Source organism: Engystomops pustulosus, chromosome 4 (assembly GCF_040894005.1).
Source record: "Engystomops pustulosus chromosome 4, aEngPut4.maternal, whole genome shotgun sequence".
Taxonomy (NCBI): domain Eukaryota; kingdom Metazoa; phylum Chordata; class Amphibia; order Anura; family Leptodactylidae; genus Engystomops; species Engystomops pustulosus.
Window position 1 is genome coordinate 124,975,537 of NC_092414.1, and position 13,764 is coordinate 124,989,300.

Genomic DNA, 13,764 nt, shown 5'->3' on the forward strand with positions numbered 1-13,764 from the left:
ATTGTTACTTTTAGAAAGGAAACAAGGTTTATTACCTAAATGTGTTATTGCCTCCTTTTTTTAGCATTGTCCTGCTATTTTTACTAGGGATGAAAGCTGTTTAGATAAAGCAATCATCCAGTAGCATGTGCTGCCTCTTCATTATACAACAGAATCACTGCCTCACTGCATATCATCCACTGTCATATGGCATTAGTGAAGGCATGACTCATGTTAAAGGGGTTTTCGGTTTGTGGGTACAAAATGCTAAGGCAGTATTTGAAAAACTTTAAAGACAAACAGCGTCTCTGGTGTTTTCTGCCTGATCAGAGGGGTTTTTTTTTCAAAAAACAGTAAGTACAGCAAGTTATTCTATAATGCCTTTATGTTGCTTCCAAGCAAAAAATAACACGTAAAAAGTGAAAACTGCATAGGGTACAGAACTAGCATAACACATACTGTTCTGCCTTGCAGGACAAATGATTGACTTGTGTTTAGAAACCAGTCCTACAGTACCGCAGATATTTTAGATATAAGCAACTATTAAAATCCCACCTGGCCTTATAAATAAAATGAAATATAATTATATTTTGTATTGCACTTCAGTAAGAGCAGGATTATTTCATGCTGTTGTCTCACAAATACAACAGGACAATTAAACATGATTGTTAGGGGTCAGCAGCGGCGGCCTCTAAATAAAGAATGGGCAATAAGCAAATATTTTTAAGACTCTTTTTTAAGGAATTTTATAGAAATTTGTATTGATGTAAATTATGAAAGCATTGTTCTAATATAAATGTCTTTTCAAATTAGTTTTTGCAACTTTCTATTAATCTTGGGTTTTGTATGAAAGGAGAGAAGGTTAGCAATTGACCTACAACCCACATGAGGTCAAGGCATAGCAATCTGTGACATCTCTAACCAAGTTTTACAATCTCATGTTACCATCTTCTTTCCTATATAGATTGTGAGCCCTCACAGAGAGGGTCCTCCTTCCACTTCACCCACTCAATGGGGTTTCTGTATTTTGCACTTCCATAATGTAAGGTATAGGAACCCATTAATGAATATACAGCACCATGGAATTAATGGTGTTCTGTAAATAAATGATAATGGGAGTAAAAAAGCAAAGAGGTCAGCGGTGATGCGAGTCTATAGCCGCAATACTGATACTGCACTGAAACTCAAGCAGTTTGGAGTGAACATCATCAGCAGCGTATGCTCAGAGGAGGTCAGTGGAGGGATGCAATACTTTGTATCCATCCCCATTGTCTCCAATGTCCTCTGCTGAGCAAATACGTGGGTCAGCATGAGGGAGCAGAATGGAAAGACATAGCTTGCTGCACGCTGCCTGTGTTTTTAACAGTATATAATGAATACTGGGCAGACGGAGGCAAAAAGGATACCTCTGTCTGCCAGTATATGTCAGCTTATACACTGGGAGCCTTTCTGGTGCATATACTCTGAACATGTACAGTCTAGATGTGAATGTAGACTACCTCAATGAAAATCCATTGCTTTCTCTTCATTTACTTGCTTTATATGAAATAAGATCAGCTGTGACTTCAGTCTTGTTTCCTCACATTGTATATTGTGCTTGTGAAATGAAGTAGCACTGCACCGCCAGTATGGAAGAGGAGTTAAAGGAAATCTGCCATCAAAATCAATGAAGATAAACCAGGAACACTTACTCATAGACCCAGACACTATGACAATAGTAATCTTATATTTGTTAACTATGACCACCTTCCTTTCTAAAATCCACTTTTAAAATTGTGCTAAGAGCCAGAAGGGCTTTGGGGATGTTACCAGAGCCACTCCGTGCAGATTAACAGGCTGTTACACTGTCTCCCTCTCCCCTTTGCTTCCTCAGCACTTGTGCTGATTGGGCAGGGGGGAGGGTGAAACAGTGTAACAGTCTATGAAGCTAGGTCACAAAGTGTTTTAGGTAGCCCCTTGTGCTCATTAGCATAATTTTAAAAGTTGATTTTAGAAGGAAGAAGGCCATAGATAACAAACATAAGAAGATTACCACAGTAACAGTGCCTGGATCTATGAGTAAGTAGCCCTGGTTTATCATGATTGATGTTGATGGTAGATTTGCTTTAAACAACTTTCAAGACTTTCTCCATACTTCATATATCTTAATGTTATCTTTTTCTAAAGAGGCATGAGGCATAGGTGGCACACATAGGGAAAAAATGTAATTTACTGAACTGCAAAGCTCACAAACTGTTTGGAATAAATATTACTTTATATTTCACATCATATGTTAACACACTTTGTCATGAAAATCAGCAGACAAATATCCCATATAAATAATAAGGAACTCTGATAGTTAAAGTATATTTTGGGACAGCTCTTTAAGCATCCATTGCCCTTGATGTGATATTGTAATCCTGTTTGATGCTGAGAAAAAGCATGCATTTACATAATTCAGCTGGAAGCATATATCAGCAATGAATATAGTTCAATGCTTCTCAAGGTCAAACATGGGAGCACATGGCTTAGTTAATACTTGCACATTTTTGTTATGGCAAAAGTCCTAAAATGGTTTTAATTATTATTTCTGGTCTATTTAACCTAACTTTTATGATCAGTCATATTCCACAAATCATTATGCCTGCAGACCTGATATCCATCACACGGATAGTGCCAGCTGTAAAAAGTAGAGCGTATCGGGTCACCTGCTGCCATACAGATAGCTCCTTCCCTCCAGTGTGGACAAGCAGGACAGAGCTCGGCTGGCGCTCCCAGCATCCTCCAGATGATATATAAGTCAGAGGATCATCTATGACATTTCTAATTAGTTGTACTCGCTGTGCATTTCTGTGGAATTCTATGTAGAGCAAGCAGTCCCCCGGACCGTACATAAGGACTAGAAACCCAAACTAGAATACTAACCATGCGCTGTCTATGAAACAATGATAACAAAGATAATAACAGAGATAATATATACAAGCAGAGACTAATCCCCAAGAGTGGTAATAATGCCTAAAAACAACAAATCTTTATTATATCACATTACCAAGACTGTCCCTGTGGCCTTACGCTTCCCCCCGTCCGCATACGCTTCCCTTATGGAGATAAGTAAAAATCTGCTAAAGGGCTTTCTCAAGAGAAAGGTATCCTAAAGCTTAGGTGATGGCAAGCTTAAAGGTGTATTCCCTCGAAGACAAGTTTCTTATATGTACTCAGGATAATAAAATAACACATTCTCTAATTCACTGTTGCCCCTAGACACGACCCTGTAATTTCTGACTTAGGGTCGGGCCGCCATCTTGAATTTCTATGTGAGATTGTGCAGATGAGATTTCTGTCTCTCTCTCTCTGCTGTGTCTGTAGCCACGCCTCCTGCACCAAGCTCAGAGACACTCACTGATCACTTCCTGCCAGAGCAGAGAGAGTGGCTGCAAACCACAAGGAGATAAGTTATCTGGGGGAAGAGGAAGGCAGGCGCATATCTGTGAGATGTAGCAGATCTCACAGTGTAACAGTGTAAAAGTCTGTCAGCCTCTGTCTGTCAGCCTCTGTGTAATCTTATGCATCTCTGATCTCTCTCTCTATGTGTCAGTGTTTTAGTACAATGTCAGAAGCCAGATGAAAGTGTATATACATTTGTACCCTTATAATCAAACCAAATTGTCACCCCTCAGAAATAGATGACGCATAATGTGTCTGCTTAGAGGTTCCCCGCCCACACCTGCATTTTGCACTGAGCAGCCTTAAGAGTGATAGGAGCTAAAACAGCAATAAAACTGAATAAAATTGTAAAGTAAGGGGTTAAAATGACCTTTATTGTGTTAACATCACTAGGGGATTGAAATGTGTGAATTTTCTTTCATGGGAAAACCCCTTTAAGGAGGTGAATTTAAAGGGAACCTGTTATCAGAAATTGTCCTAATAACCCACTACCAGTATGTTGTCAAGCAGTTGAACAGCTTCTAGATCATGTTTCTTTCATGACTCAGCTTGGTGGCATCATCCAAAAAATCCACTTTGAAGTTAGATGTATAAAGTCAGGGAGGTGGAAAGTTTAACATTGAAGTCAAGCTGTCCCATGCACTGTCAACACCTACTCCCATGTAATTGACAACATGCGCCGGACTTTGGGAGATCTGAGCAATGATGTCCCTGGACCAAACTCTCTGTCTCCTTGACCTCATAAAACCAATTTACATCTCACTTCAAAGCTGAATTTTTGGATGATGACACCACAACAGGCCATGAAAGAAACATGATCTAGAAGCTGCTCAGTTGCTTTACAACATACTGCTAGTGGTTTATTAGGCCAATAGCTGATGACAGGTTCCCTTAAAATGGCTGACCCCAGACAAATTTGGATGTTGCAAGCTTGCCATGTATTTTTGTGGCCTTCTATTTTGACTGATGGAGTCTTCATACTCAGAATTATACCCAGCCATACACAACTATCAAACGGATCTTTATTGAACTCCTCGTGTCATCATGTGGCCAGAGCCATGTGTAACAAAGGAAACAGATACAGCAAATGGAAAACCATAAAGTTGTTGAACCCTGTTTGATCAGCGCCGAATTAAGAAACAGTCTAAATATTTTTTCTGTGTGGCTTAAATCTGGACTTTGACATTGAAAGTTTCTCAGGCTTTCTAGGTAACATCTGTGATTGATTGTGAGTAGTAAAATGGCTGGTAGACAAAATATGTACGTTGTTTAGACGATGCAAATGTTCCTTAAAGTGGAAACTAAATAAGCAGAGGCAATCAGTGAATAAAAGAAAACCATCATAATGAGAAGCAGACAAGGACCTGGGGGAAACTGTGCAGAGCGGAACATAGCCAGTGGTCACTGTCAACCATCATGTTCTGAAGTGCTGGAGTGGGTAGCAATTACAGGGGACACTAAGGTCTTTGTACAAGTGGAAAGATATTTGGCAAAATATTTAGTAGACTTTGTACATCTAAGACCTGCAGCTTGTGTAACAAATGTGTGGCTGTGACTTACTTGTAAAACCACACAATTATTTTTTCACTGTTGTAACAACTTGTGTGTTCCTTAATTTGTCACCACATAATTGGACCACCAGAGTCCACAGAGACTTCTGTGGTTCCCAATGTTTATTTTTTCATTCTTATAGGTTTTTGACTTTCTTGAATGTTTATATCTTTCTGAAAAAAGTATATACTTCTTCAAATCTTGTGTGACAGCTAATTATGTGAAACATCCAATTATTTTGGTCATATGTGTTTTATATAAAGCGATTTAGTTGTAATTATTCAGAATCCAGTTTTTTAGACTTCCTTTTTTAAGATAGGATTTATATGACAAAGGGGCAGCCCTGTCAACAGCCCTGTTGTTTGACCCGTATATCAAGTGTGTATCACTGATAGAGAAGGCAAGTAGAGAAGAATTCTGGTTTGCAGAGTGCCAAAAATCACCATCCACAGGTTGCACTAAAATCTGCAGCCATGATTGATTTGCTTTGCATTCGAAACCTACAATCACAGCTCCCCTTTAAAATATTAAAAAATGAAAGTTGGACTGTGATTGGTTGCCATGGGCAAATAGGAATATACTGACATTCAGACAACTTGATAAATCTGCCCCGATGTGTTCATGACAAACTTAGACATCTTTTCTGACAAAAGTGTCTGAAATAATAATTCATAGTTTTTTTCTTTTTAGAAGAATAGCAACAAATTTAGCAGCAAAAGCTTAGCAGCAATAGGTGCAGTCCTAGAAAGTTTTACCTGTTCATTTTACATATATTTACATTATATTCACTAACTTCACAAAAATGGAAATAATTTACTAAAAAAATTAAGTTTTTGTATGCAATAATACGCATGTATTTATTCAAACTTCTATTATAGTAAAAAGGCTGCTAAATAATGTTTAATTTGGACTATGCCCTAATGCATACGAAAATACAGTAGTTTGTATGTGTGCTACCTGTTAACTCAATGGATAGCACATTGACAAATTCATTTTGTGCTGCAAAACATGTGTTTGTGGCTTAGGCAGTCTTTTCTACTGTTAATTGCATTTGACCTGACCTGACACCCTAATGACACTTGGGACACATAAAAGGTGAAGCCATGCTTATACAGTGAGTTATATGTCCTATTGTTTGGCTCCTCCCTCTTGAAAGTGGGAGGAGGAGTGAACATCGGTGGCAACCATTGATTTGCTGCTGCTGATGTCTCCCAAGCTATATAAATGTTCATGTTTAGAAATACCCACTGCACTGATGTACACAGTGTACACAGGGGAAGGGGGAATTTGCTGTTGCAGTTTCCGATAGATTTGTTTTTAGCTACTACTTTATTGTAATTTGCTTAGTACTTTTACACATGTCAACTTCCTCCACAATTTTGCTATACACCATGTAGTCATATAGTGTGATGGAGTGCACTATTTTCTGATGACCTTCCTGCTAGCTTTTAGCGTGCTGCGTAGCGTACTTTTTAATTCACTCTGTTCTATTGAGTAATGATGTAATTAGACATGGGAAATAGCACTGCTTAATATTAAGTAATTAATACCTACAGGGGGCTATAGTATCATATTTCACCACTGTTACTGCACATATTTCTTGTAAAAATTGCTCCATTTGAATATTATTTTTATACTTAACCCATAGGAAATATACCTTAATTCAATTTGTCTAGGGTAAGAAAACTCAAATATTATTTTGAGATACAATTTTGTTATCCTAGTACAACCCCAGGGAGCTCTGATCTAGTTCAGCCTGCATGAAGTTGGAAACCTTCTCATGTTCTGAAGGTTAGAAATTGATCAATTGAGATCTAAAGATCCCACTGACTATAATGGACAAAAAGTTTCCTGGACAAAAAGTTCTTCATCACAGATTCCACATTCAACAGAGCCTCTGGTGCAGATGTGAACATAGCCTTATATCACTATGAGACTCATAAACCTTTGGCTGCATGTGCTGCCCATATGTTTTGCAATTGGATTGCATCCAATAAGGAATAGAGATATAAAGAAACAACTCTGGTTCTTCTAGATAAATTGGCTGACTAAAAATGTGACTAGTATTTGTTATGTTGGAAATCTTATAACTTATACACAGAAATAGATGAACAAAGGTCACTGATGGCAGATGTCAGGGGAAAGAAAGTTTGATCATTTGAACTTTCTCGATCCTTTGTTCCTATGGGAAGTGAGCTTCTGCCAAAAGTGTCTAGCACTGTCTTCCATTTTATCTCCCTCCATCTTGAAATAAACATGTATAGAAAACTTCTTAAAAATATGTTATAGATTGTAAAGAATAGTTTTGTTGACCTGTGTAAGGTAATATGTCTTTTATAGTCTGTCCGCCGTCCTCATTCCTTCTTCTTTAGTTTTCTTAAAGCAGAAAATGCATAACACATGTTCATACAACCTACCTTAACTATTGTTCTTAAAGGGAACCTGTCATCAGAAATTGGTCTAATAAACCAATCAGTAGATTGTCAAACAGGATAATACCTTCTAGGTTTTGTTTATTTAATGGCTCTGTGTGGTTGCATCATCTAGAAAATCAACTTTAAAGTGAGATGTATAAAGTCAAGGAGTCGGAGAGTTTAAAACTGAAGTCAGGGTGGGGAGCTCTGAAAGCCTACTCCTCTGTTATTGACATCATGCATCAGACTTCAGGACATGTGGTCAGTGATGTCTCTGGATGCAGGACCTTCAAAATTACAGTGAAGAGGGCTTTCTGAGGAAGAGAGAGCTTGACTTCAGTGTTAAAATCTCCAACCTCTTGACTTTATACAACCAGTTTACAGCTCACTTCAAAGTTGATTATCTGGATGATGCCATCACACTGAGCCGTGAAAAATAAACCTGATCTTAAATGTGTTCAGCTGCTTGGCAACATACTGCTTGTTGTTTATTATGTAGTTTTCTGCTGACAGGCTCAGTTTAATAGAATTAATTGGCAATACTTATTGAAGGGATGAACAATGTTGTACTACCTGAAAGGTAACTCGGTAAAGAGGGCACTTTTCCATAGTTCAGATCAGCAGCAGAGAAGTTCACCCCTAATGAACAGAGGACATTATTGAAAGGGTTTGTATGAATGCAGGTAAACTGGTATTTATTGTCTATGGAAACATAAACAGGAAGGTGTCTTCACATCTACTAGCCATTGACTTGTGCTGAGAACAGATGAGCATTAAAAAAAACTTTAGAAAAAGGATAAATGTTGCTTTAACCCCTAGGCGCACCAGGACGTTATAGTACGCCACGGTGGCTAGATACTTAGCGCACCAGGACGCACTATAACGCCCTGCTTCTGGCACTGGCTCACGAACGGAGCCAGTACCAGAAGCAGCGGCTTCCAGCTGTCTAGTACAGCTGACACCGCGCTGTAACACCCGCGATCAGAGCCGACTCCGATCCCGGGTGTTAACCCCTTACGGGCCGCGGTCAAGCATGACCGCGGCGTGTAAGGGTCTTCCCCCTATGCATCGGATCCCCCGTGCTGCTTACCGGGGGATCCGATCCACTTCTGGGCAGCTCCGAGGACTTGCATGTGCCCCGGAGCTGCCCGATGTCCCTGGAAGTCAGACCCCTTCCGGGTCTGACTGTAAAGTGTCTGAGCATGCGCCTGCATGCTCAGACAGTTTACACTGCTCTACAATAAAATAGTATTGTAGAGCAGTGTATTGAATTTGAACCAGTGATCAGAGCATTGATGGTTCAAGTTCAAGTAAGTATAAGTAAAAAAAAGTGAAAAACACTAAACACTACACATTATAATAAATAAAAAATAAATACATAAAAATATAAGCCCCTAAAATGTCACTTTCCCATAAAAACACTTAATAAAGTATAAAAACACAAAAAAAACCCGCATATTTGGTATTGCCGAGTCCGTAACAATCTGCATAATAAAACAGAATCGTTACTGGTAAACGCCGGAGGAAAAAAACGCCAAAAACCTTCTGAAAAAAGATCATTTTTAATTAATACCCTATAAAAAATGCTCTAAAAAGTGATTTAAAAAATTTTATGCACTCTAAAATAAGCCACTAAAAAGAACAACTGTTCTCGCAAAACATAAGCCCCTAACCAGATTTGTCAGCCAAAAAATAAAAAAGTTATGCATATGAAAAGATGGTGATGCTAAAATGAACAAGATTTTCTCCAAATTAGTTTTTATTCAGTACAATTGAATAAAATACACAAAACCCCGATAACAATCTGCATAATAAAACAGAATCATTATTAGATCCGCAAAGTGAACCCCGTAAAAAACAACCTCAAAAAACTCTCTCTGAAAAAAAGATGATTTTTTATTAATGCCCTTTAAAAAATGCTCTAAAAAGTGATTTAAAAAAGTTATGCAATCTAAAATAAGACCACTAAAAAGAACAATCATTCTCGCAAAAAATAAGCCCTTAAACAGATTTGTGAGGTGAAAAATAAAAAAGTTATGCATATGAAAGATGGTGATGCTAAAATTAACAATTTTGCCAAATTACTTTTTATTCAGTAAAAATGGGAAAAAATAAAAAATATATATAACTGAAGTATTTTTGTAATTGTGGCGACCCATAGAATAAAAATAATATACTATTTTTATGGTATGGTTAACGGACAAAAAAAAAACACATAAAAATTTTCCTAAAAATTGATGATTTTCATTTCCTCCACCAACAAAGAGTTAATAAAATCTCACCAATTAGCTATAGATGCCCCAAAATTACGTACCAGAAAAGTGCATCTCATGTGGCAAAAGAAATAAGCCCCTATAGGTCCACAATAAAAAAAGAAAAAAAATCATAGCCTGTACAATGTGACATAGCAAATTTGATCTGGATGGCGCCTCCTTCCCTTCTATGCCCGGCCGTGCACCCATACAGCAGGTTACCACCACATATAGGGTATCGGTGTACTCGGGAGAAATTGGGTATCAAACTTTGTGGAGCCTTTTTTCATTTAATCCATTGTAAATGTTTAATTTTCAACCCAAAATGAGTGTATTGTGAAAAATATTACAATTTGCAGACTGCACCTCCATTTTGTTTTAACCCCTATAAAACACATAAAGGGTTAACAAACTTCTTAAAAGTGGTTTTTCATACGTTGAGGGGTGTAGTTTCCACAATGGGGTAATTTATGAGTCTAGCTATTATTTAGGCCTCTCAGTGTCAATTAGAAGATGAGCAGGTCCATCTAAATACGGGTTTTGGTGATTTTACAAAAAATTTTAAAAATGATACCTAAATTCTGAGCCTCATAATATTCTAGTAAAATATGTGGAATCTTAAAAAACCATGCCAACATAAAGCAGACATTTGGGAAATGTACGTTATGAATTTATTTGGGTGCTTTGACTATCTGCATCAAAAGTAGAGAATTTAGAACGTTGAAAATAAAGAATTTTTCCAAATTTTTGCCAAATTTTGTTTTTTTCATCACTAAACGCAATAGATTTCATCGAAATTTTTAAACTAATTTGAAGTACAATCTCAAAATCCCCTGTATATCTCATAGCGTTCCCACGCTATAACCACTTATAGTGACCAGATTTGAAAAATGGGGCCGCGTCCTTGAGGCCAAAAAATGCTGAGTCCCTTAGGGGTTAATATGCCTTATATATTGTCATTTGAATGCACCATACTAGTATTATAGCGTTCCATTATAATGTAAAGCTGTGTCTACATGGACGTCCTGGATATTCGCAACTCCTTCCCTCTGTGCAGACCCTTATGACTGCCATACAGCCGTATTACTTTAAATTGCACTTTTCCTCAAGTTTCTATGCAGTTCATATTAGTAGGGTTAGTTAGTTAATTCACCTAACTTTGTGGTGAAGTGATGGTGCATGCTAATACATTACCCAGTTCATATGTGGTTACCTCTGACAACCTCTCCAGGTAACTAGATTCATTCCACTTCAAAGTGCCATTGTAATAGTATGCCAGACGGGCATTTAATAACGCTTTGCCCTGTAGATAGTCAAGCTAGTACATCGGGAAGTTAGGGTCACTTAATGCTCACCGCAGGATAATGCAAGATGACATTTCTCGCAGACAAGGAATCAGCCCAATAGCATACTGTGAAAAGATGAATATACAAAGTGCAGCAAATGTGTGTTGAAATTGAGGGAAAACTTCCTTGCTGCTGGCTACTCTTACATTAAATACAAAAATCTTTGAGGTTATTAATGGAGACTGTATTGTAAGAATTGAAAGTGCACATTTCTCCTGAGTCGCTAAGAGTCATGATTTTTTTCTGTGTGTTATTATACTTGGAACAATGTCATTTTAAGTGCCTTAGGATTGGTGCTTGAGCGCCCCCCCCCCCCCCCCACATCCTTTTTTGTAGATAATAAGTTTCCCTCTACCCAAATACCAGTAGATAAAGCATACTTTGCTGACACTTGGACCATAAAGCCCCTATATAAAACTGTTAATGCAGCTATTCTTTCCCATGATTCATTGCAGGTTAAATAGTGGCACTATAACATTAATAACATTGTCACAGCTTTCCATATAATGTACAAGTCACTTAGCAGTGTCTATAATGGTTCCAATGCCCATAAAATGTGCAACACGTTTGTCTTATACATGGACTTTTCTCCTCCATTAAACATAAAAAGTCAGTCTGCAGACACTAGAAGGCATTTTCCAATTTTCCACTTTACCCCTTCCCATCAGTTGGGTATATCTTCATTAAAAGACACCTCTCATCAGATTTACTGATTGCAGACTGTCCACATTGCCATGCTCATTACCTTTACTAGGGGATGGCACTTTTTTTCTCTATTTCTGTAAGGTCCATATTCACGAGAAATCATCTTTGTAAAGATATGTAAAAGAGTCTGAGGTGCTCCGGTCGACATCACCAAAGCACCTCTAGGCTTCAGCGTCATCTAAAGTATTCAAGTCATGAAATATTTGTTATGTCCTGCAACAAACGCAACAAACGCAACAATTTGAACTATTTCATTTAATCTTAAACACTTGTTTGACAGTTGAGTCATGAAGTTTACAAGCCATATGTGGCCTTTGTGTCATGTTGTGGTCAATCTGACTTTCTACAGCAAGATACATAATGAAATACATTGAAATTTCTTCCTTCACATTCATTTATTTATTCTTATTATCACATCCCAACAAATGTGAGATGTCACCTACACTCTCTTCAAGTAAGCCTTTAACTAACAGGGTACAATTAATTATTTAAAAGGCTAAAAAAGTTATTTCATAAGAAGTAAATTTAAAATTTATGATAGTCAAAAGAAGAAAAAAAGCTATGGTAAACAGTTGTATGAAGTGACATGTCAGGACTACTTGCACCAATTACTCTACGGTCAGATAAACCTATAATATTGAGATTACTCATAGTAGAGTTCACACTCAATTCTGTCTCTCCCCTGATTTTCTGAATGCATTATTTCCAGGGATGATCTGTGTGCCTGTCTAGCCAGTGCAATACAGAACTGTGAAAACAGACAATAGGGCAATAATAAAACACAAGAGAAAAGAATAAGACAGGTCAATAAAAAGAATGTGAATAAAACAATGTATACAGATGAATAGAAAACCCCAACACTGAAAGTTGTAGAGGAAAAAGAGCCGATGAGCGACCTAGGCTCGCCTGACAATTTACATGACCTTTCTTCTATTGTTACTGTGTCTAAACATATAGTCATGTCACGGCTTTCCTTTCATCAAGTAGGTTGTGCTGTTTTTATAGACCTTATAGGGCAGTGCAGCCAAATGCTTGTAGTTTACTTCCACTTTACTAATGTCAAATGTGAAATATAAGTGAATACTAAATGTTAATGAAATCTGTGTTTTCCTATTAAATGTATAGTATAAAACAAACATATACAGTGCTATATGCTTTAGTTTATATAATAGGACCCTAAAGGTCACATAAGCCACTGAAATTTTATCCAGGTGTCAAAGCCTTCTTGGGTTGGTCACTAATCCTGAACTTTAGCAGGTTAAGACTCTAATAGGATCACCCATATGGCACTTAAACTCTTAAAGTTTGGGGTTCTCTGCTGGAAGCTGCAGGTCATGTGAGCCCCGGGCAGCAGGACCTAGGATTTCCAGTGATGTCATTTGACCTGTGGCCCTCGGCGGCAGACCCCAAACTTTAACAGGGTAATTATAATATGGGTGACCCTATTAGGGTCTTTTACTTACCCTGTTAAAGTTTGGGATTAGCATCCAGGTTTAGAATCTCCAGTATGTCTGTTATTTACCAGCCCTGCTGCAGGTAAATCACACCTGAAATACATGGCACGCTGCAGCAGTTTTTGGCTGTTTTTGCCAGGCTGAATCACTTCCACATTACATACGTACCTGGCTTTAGTTAATGCTGAACTAAGTATTAGGATTCCAGTTAAACTATGGCAAACTGCAATAAGACAGTACTAGGCTATCGGTACAGTTTCACCTGACACGGAAAATAAAACTGAAAATACAAGTTCCACCCATTTTTTTCCATAGCAAATAAGTTGCATTTCAAAGATTTATTTATCTCTCCTGCTTTTACTCTAAGAAATAAAGTCACCAATGGCAACATGTTTTTGCTGTATGTCACAGGGACAGCTGAAGCAGCTTTATGGTATATAGTGCTCCTAATATGTTCTCTGTAGAAATTCAGCCTCCAAGCGCTGTTCTCAATCTGTGCAATACCTGGTGGGGAATGCAGTACACAGTATTTGTGCACATTATCTAGTCGAGTGGTGGCGAACCTATCCCACAGGTGCCGGAGGTGGCACTCAGAGCCATCTCTGTGGGGACCCAGGCATCACCCCAGCACAGAGTTTTC

At 38.0% G+C, this 13,764-nt stretch overlaps 1 protein-coding gene and 1 non-coding gene across 3 annotated transcripts in view; both read left to right on the forward strand.

Moving 5' to 3' along the window:
- Positions 1-13,764, forward strand: part of FRMD4A (FERM domain containing 4A) — a 308,777-nt gene that overhangs the window by 100,791 nt on the left and 194,222 nt on the right. The gene's annotated exons all lie outside the window — the stretch shown is intronic.
- Positions 819-909, forward strand: LOC140129339 (U6atac minor spliceosomal RNA). The gene has a single exon (XR_011855532.1). It is a non-coding gene; the product is annotated as a U6atac minor spliceosomal RNA (small nuclear RNA).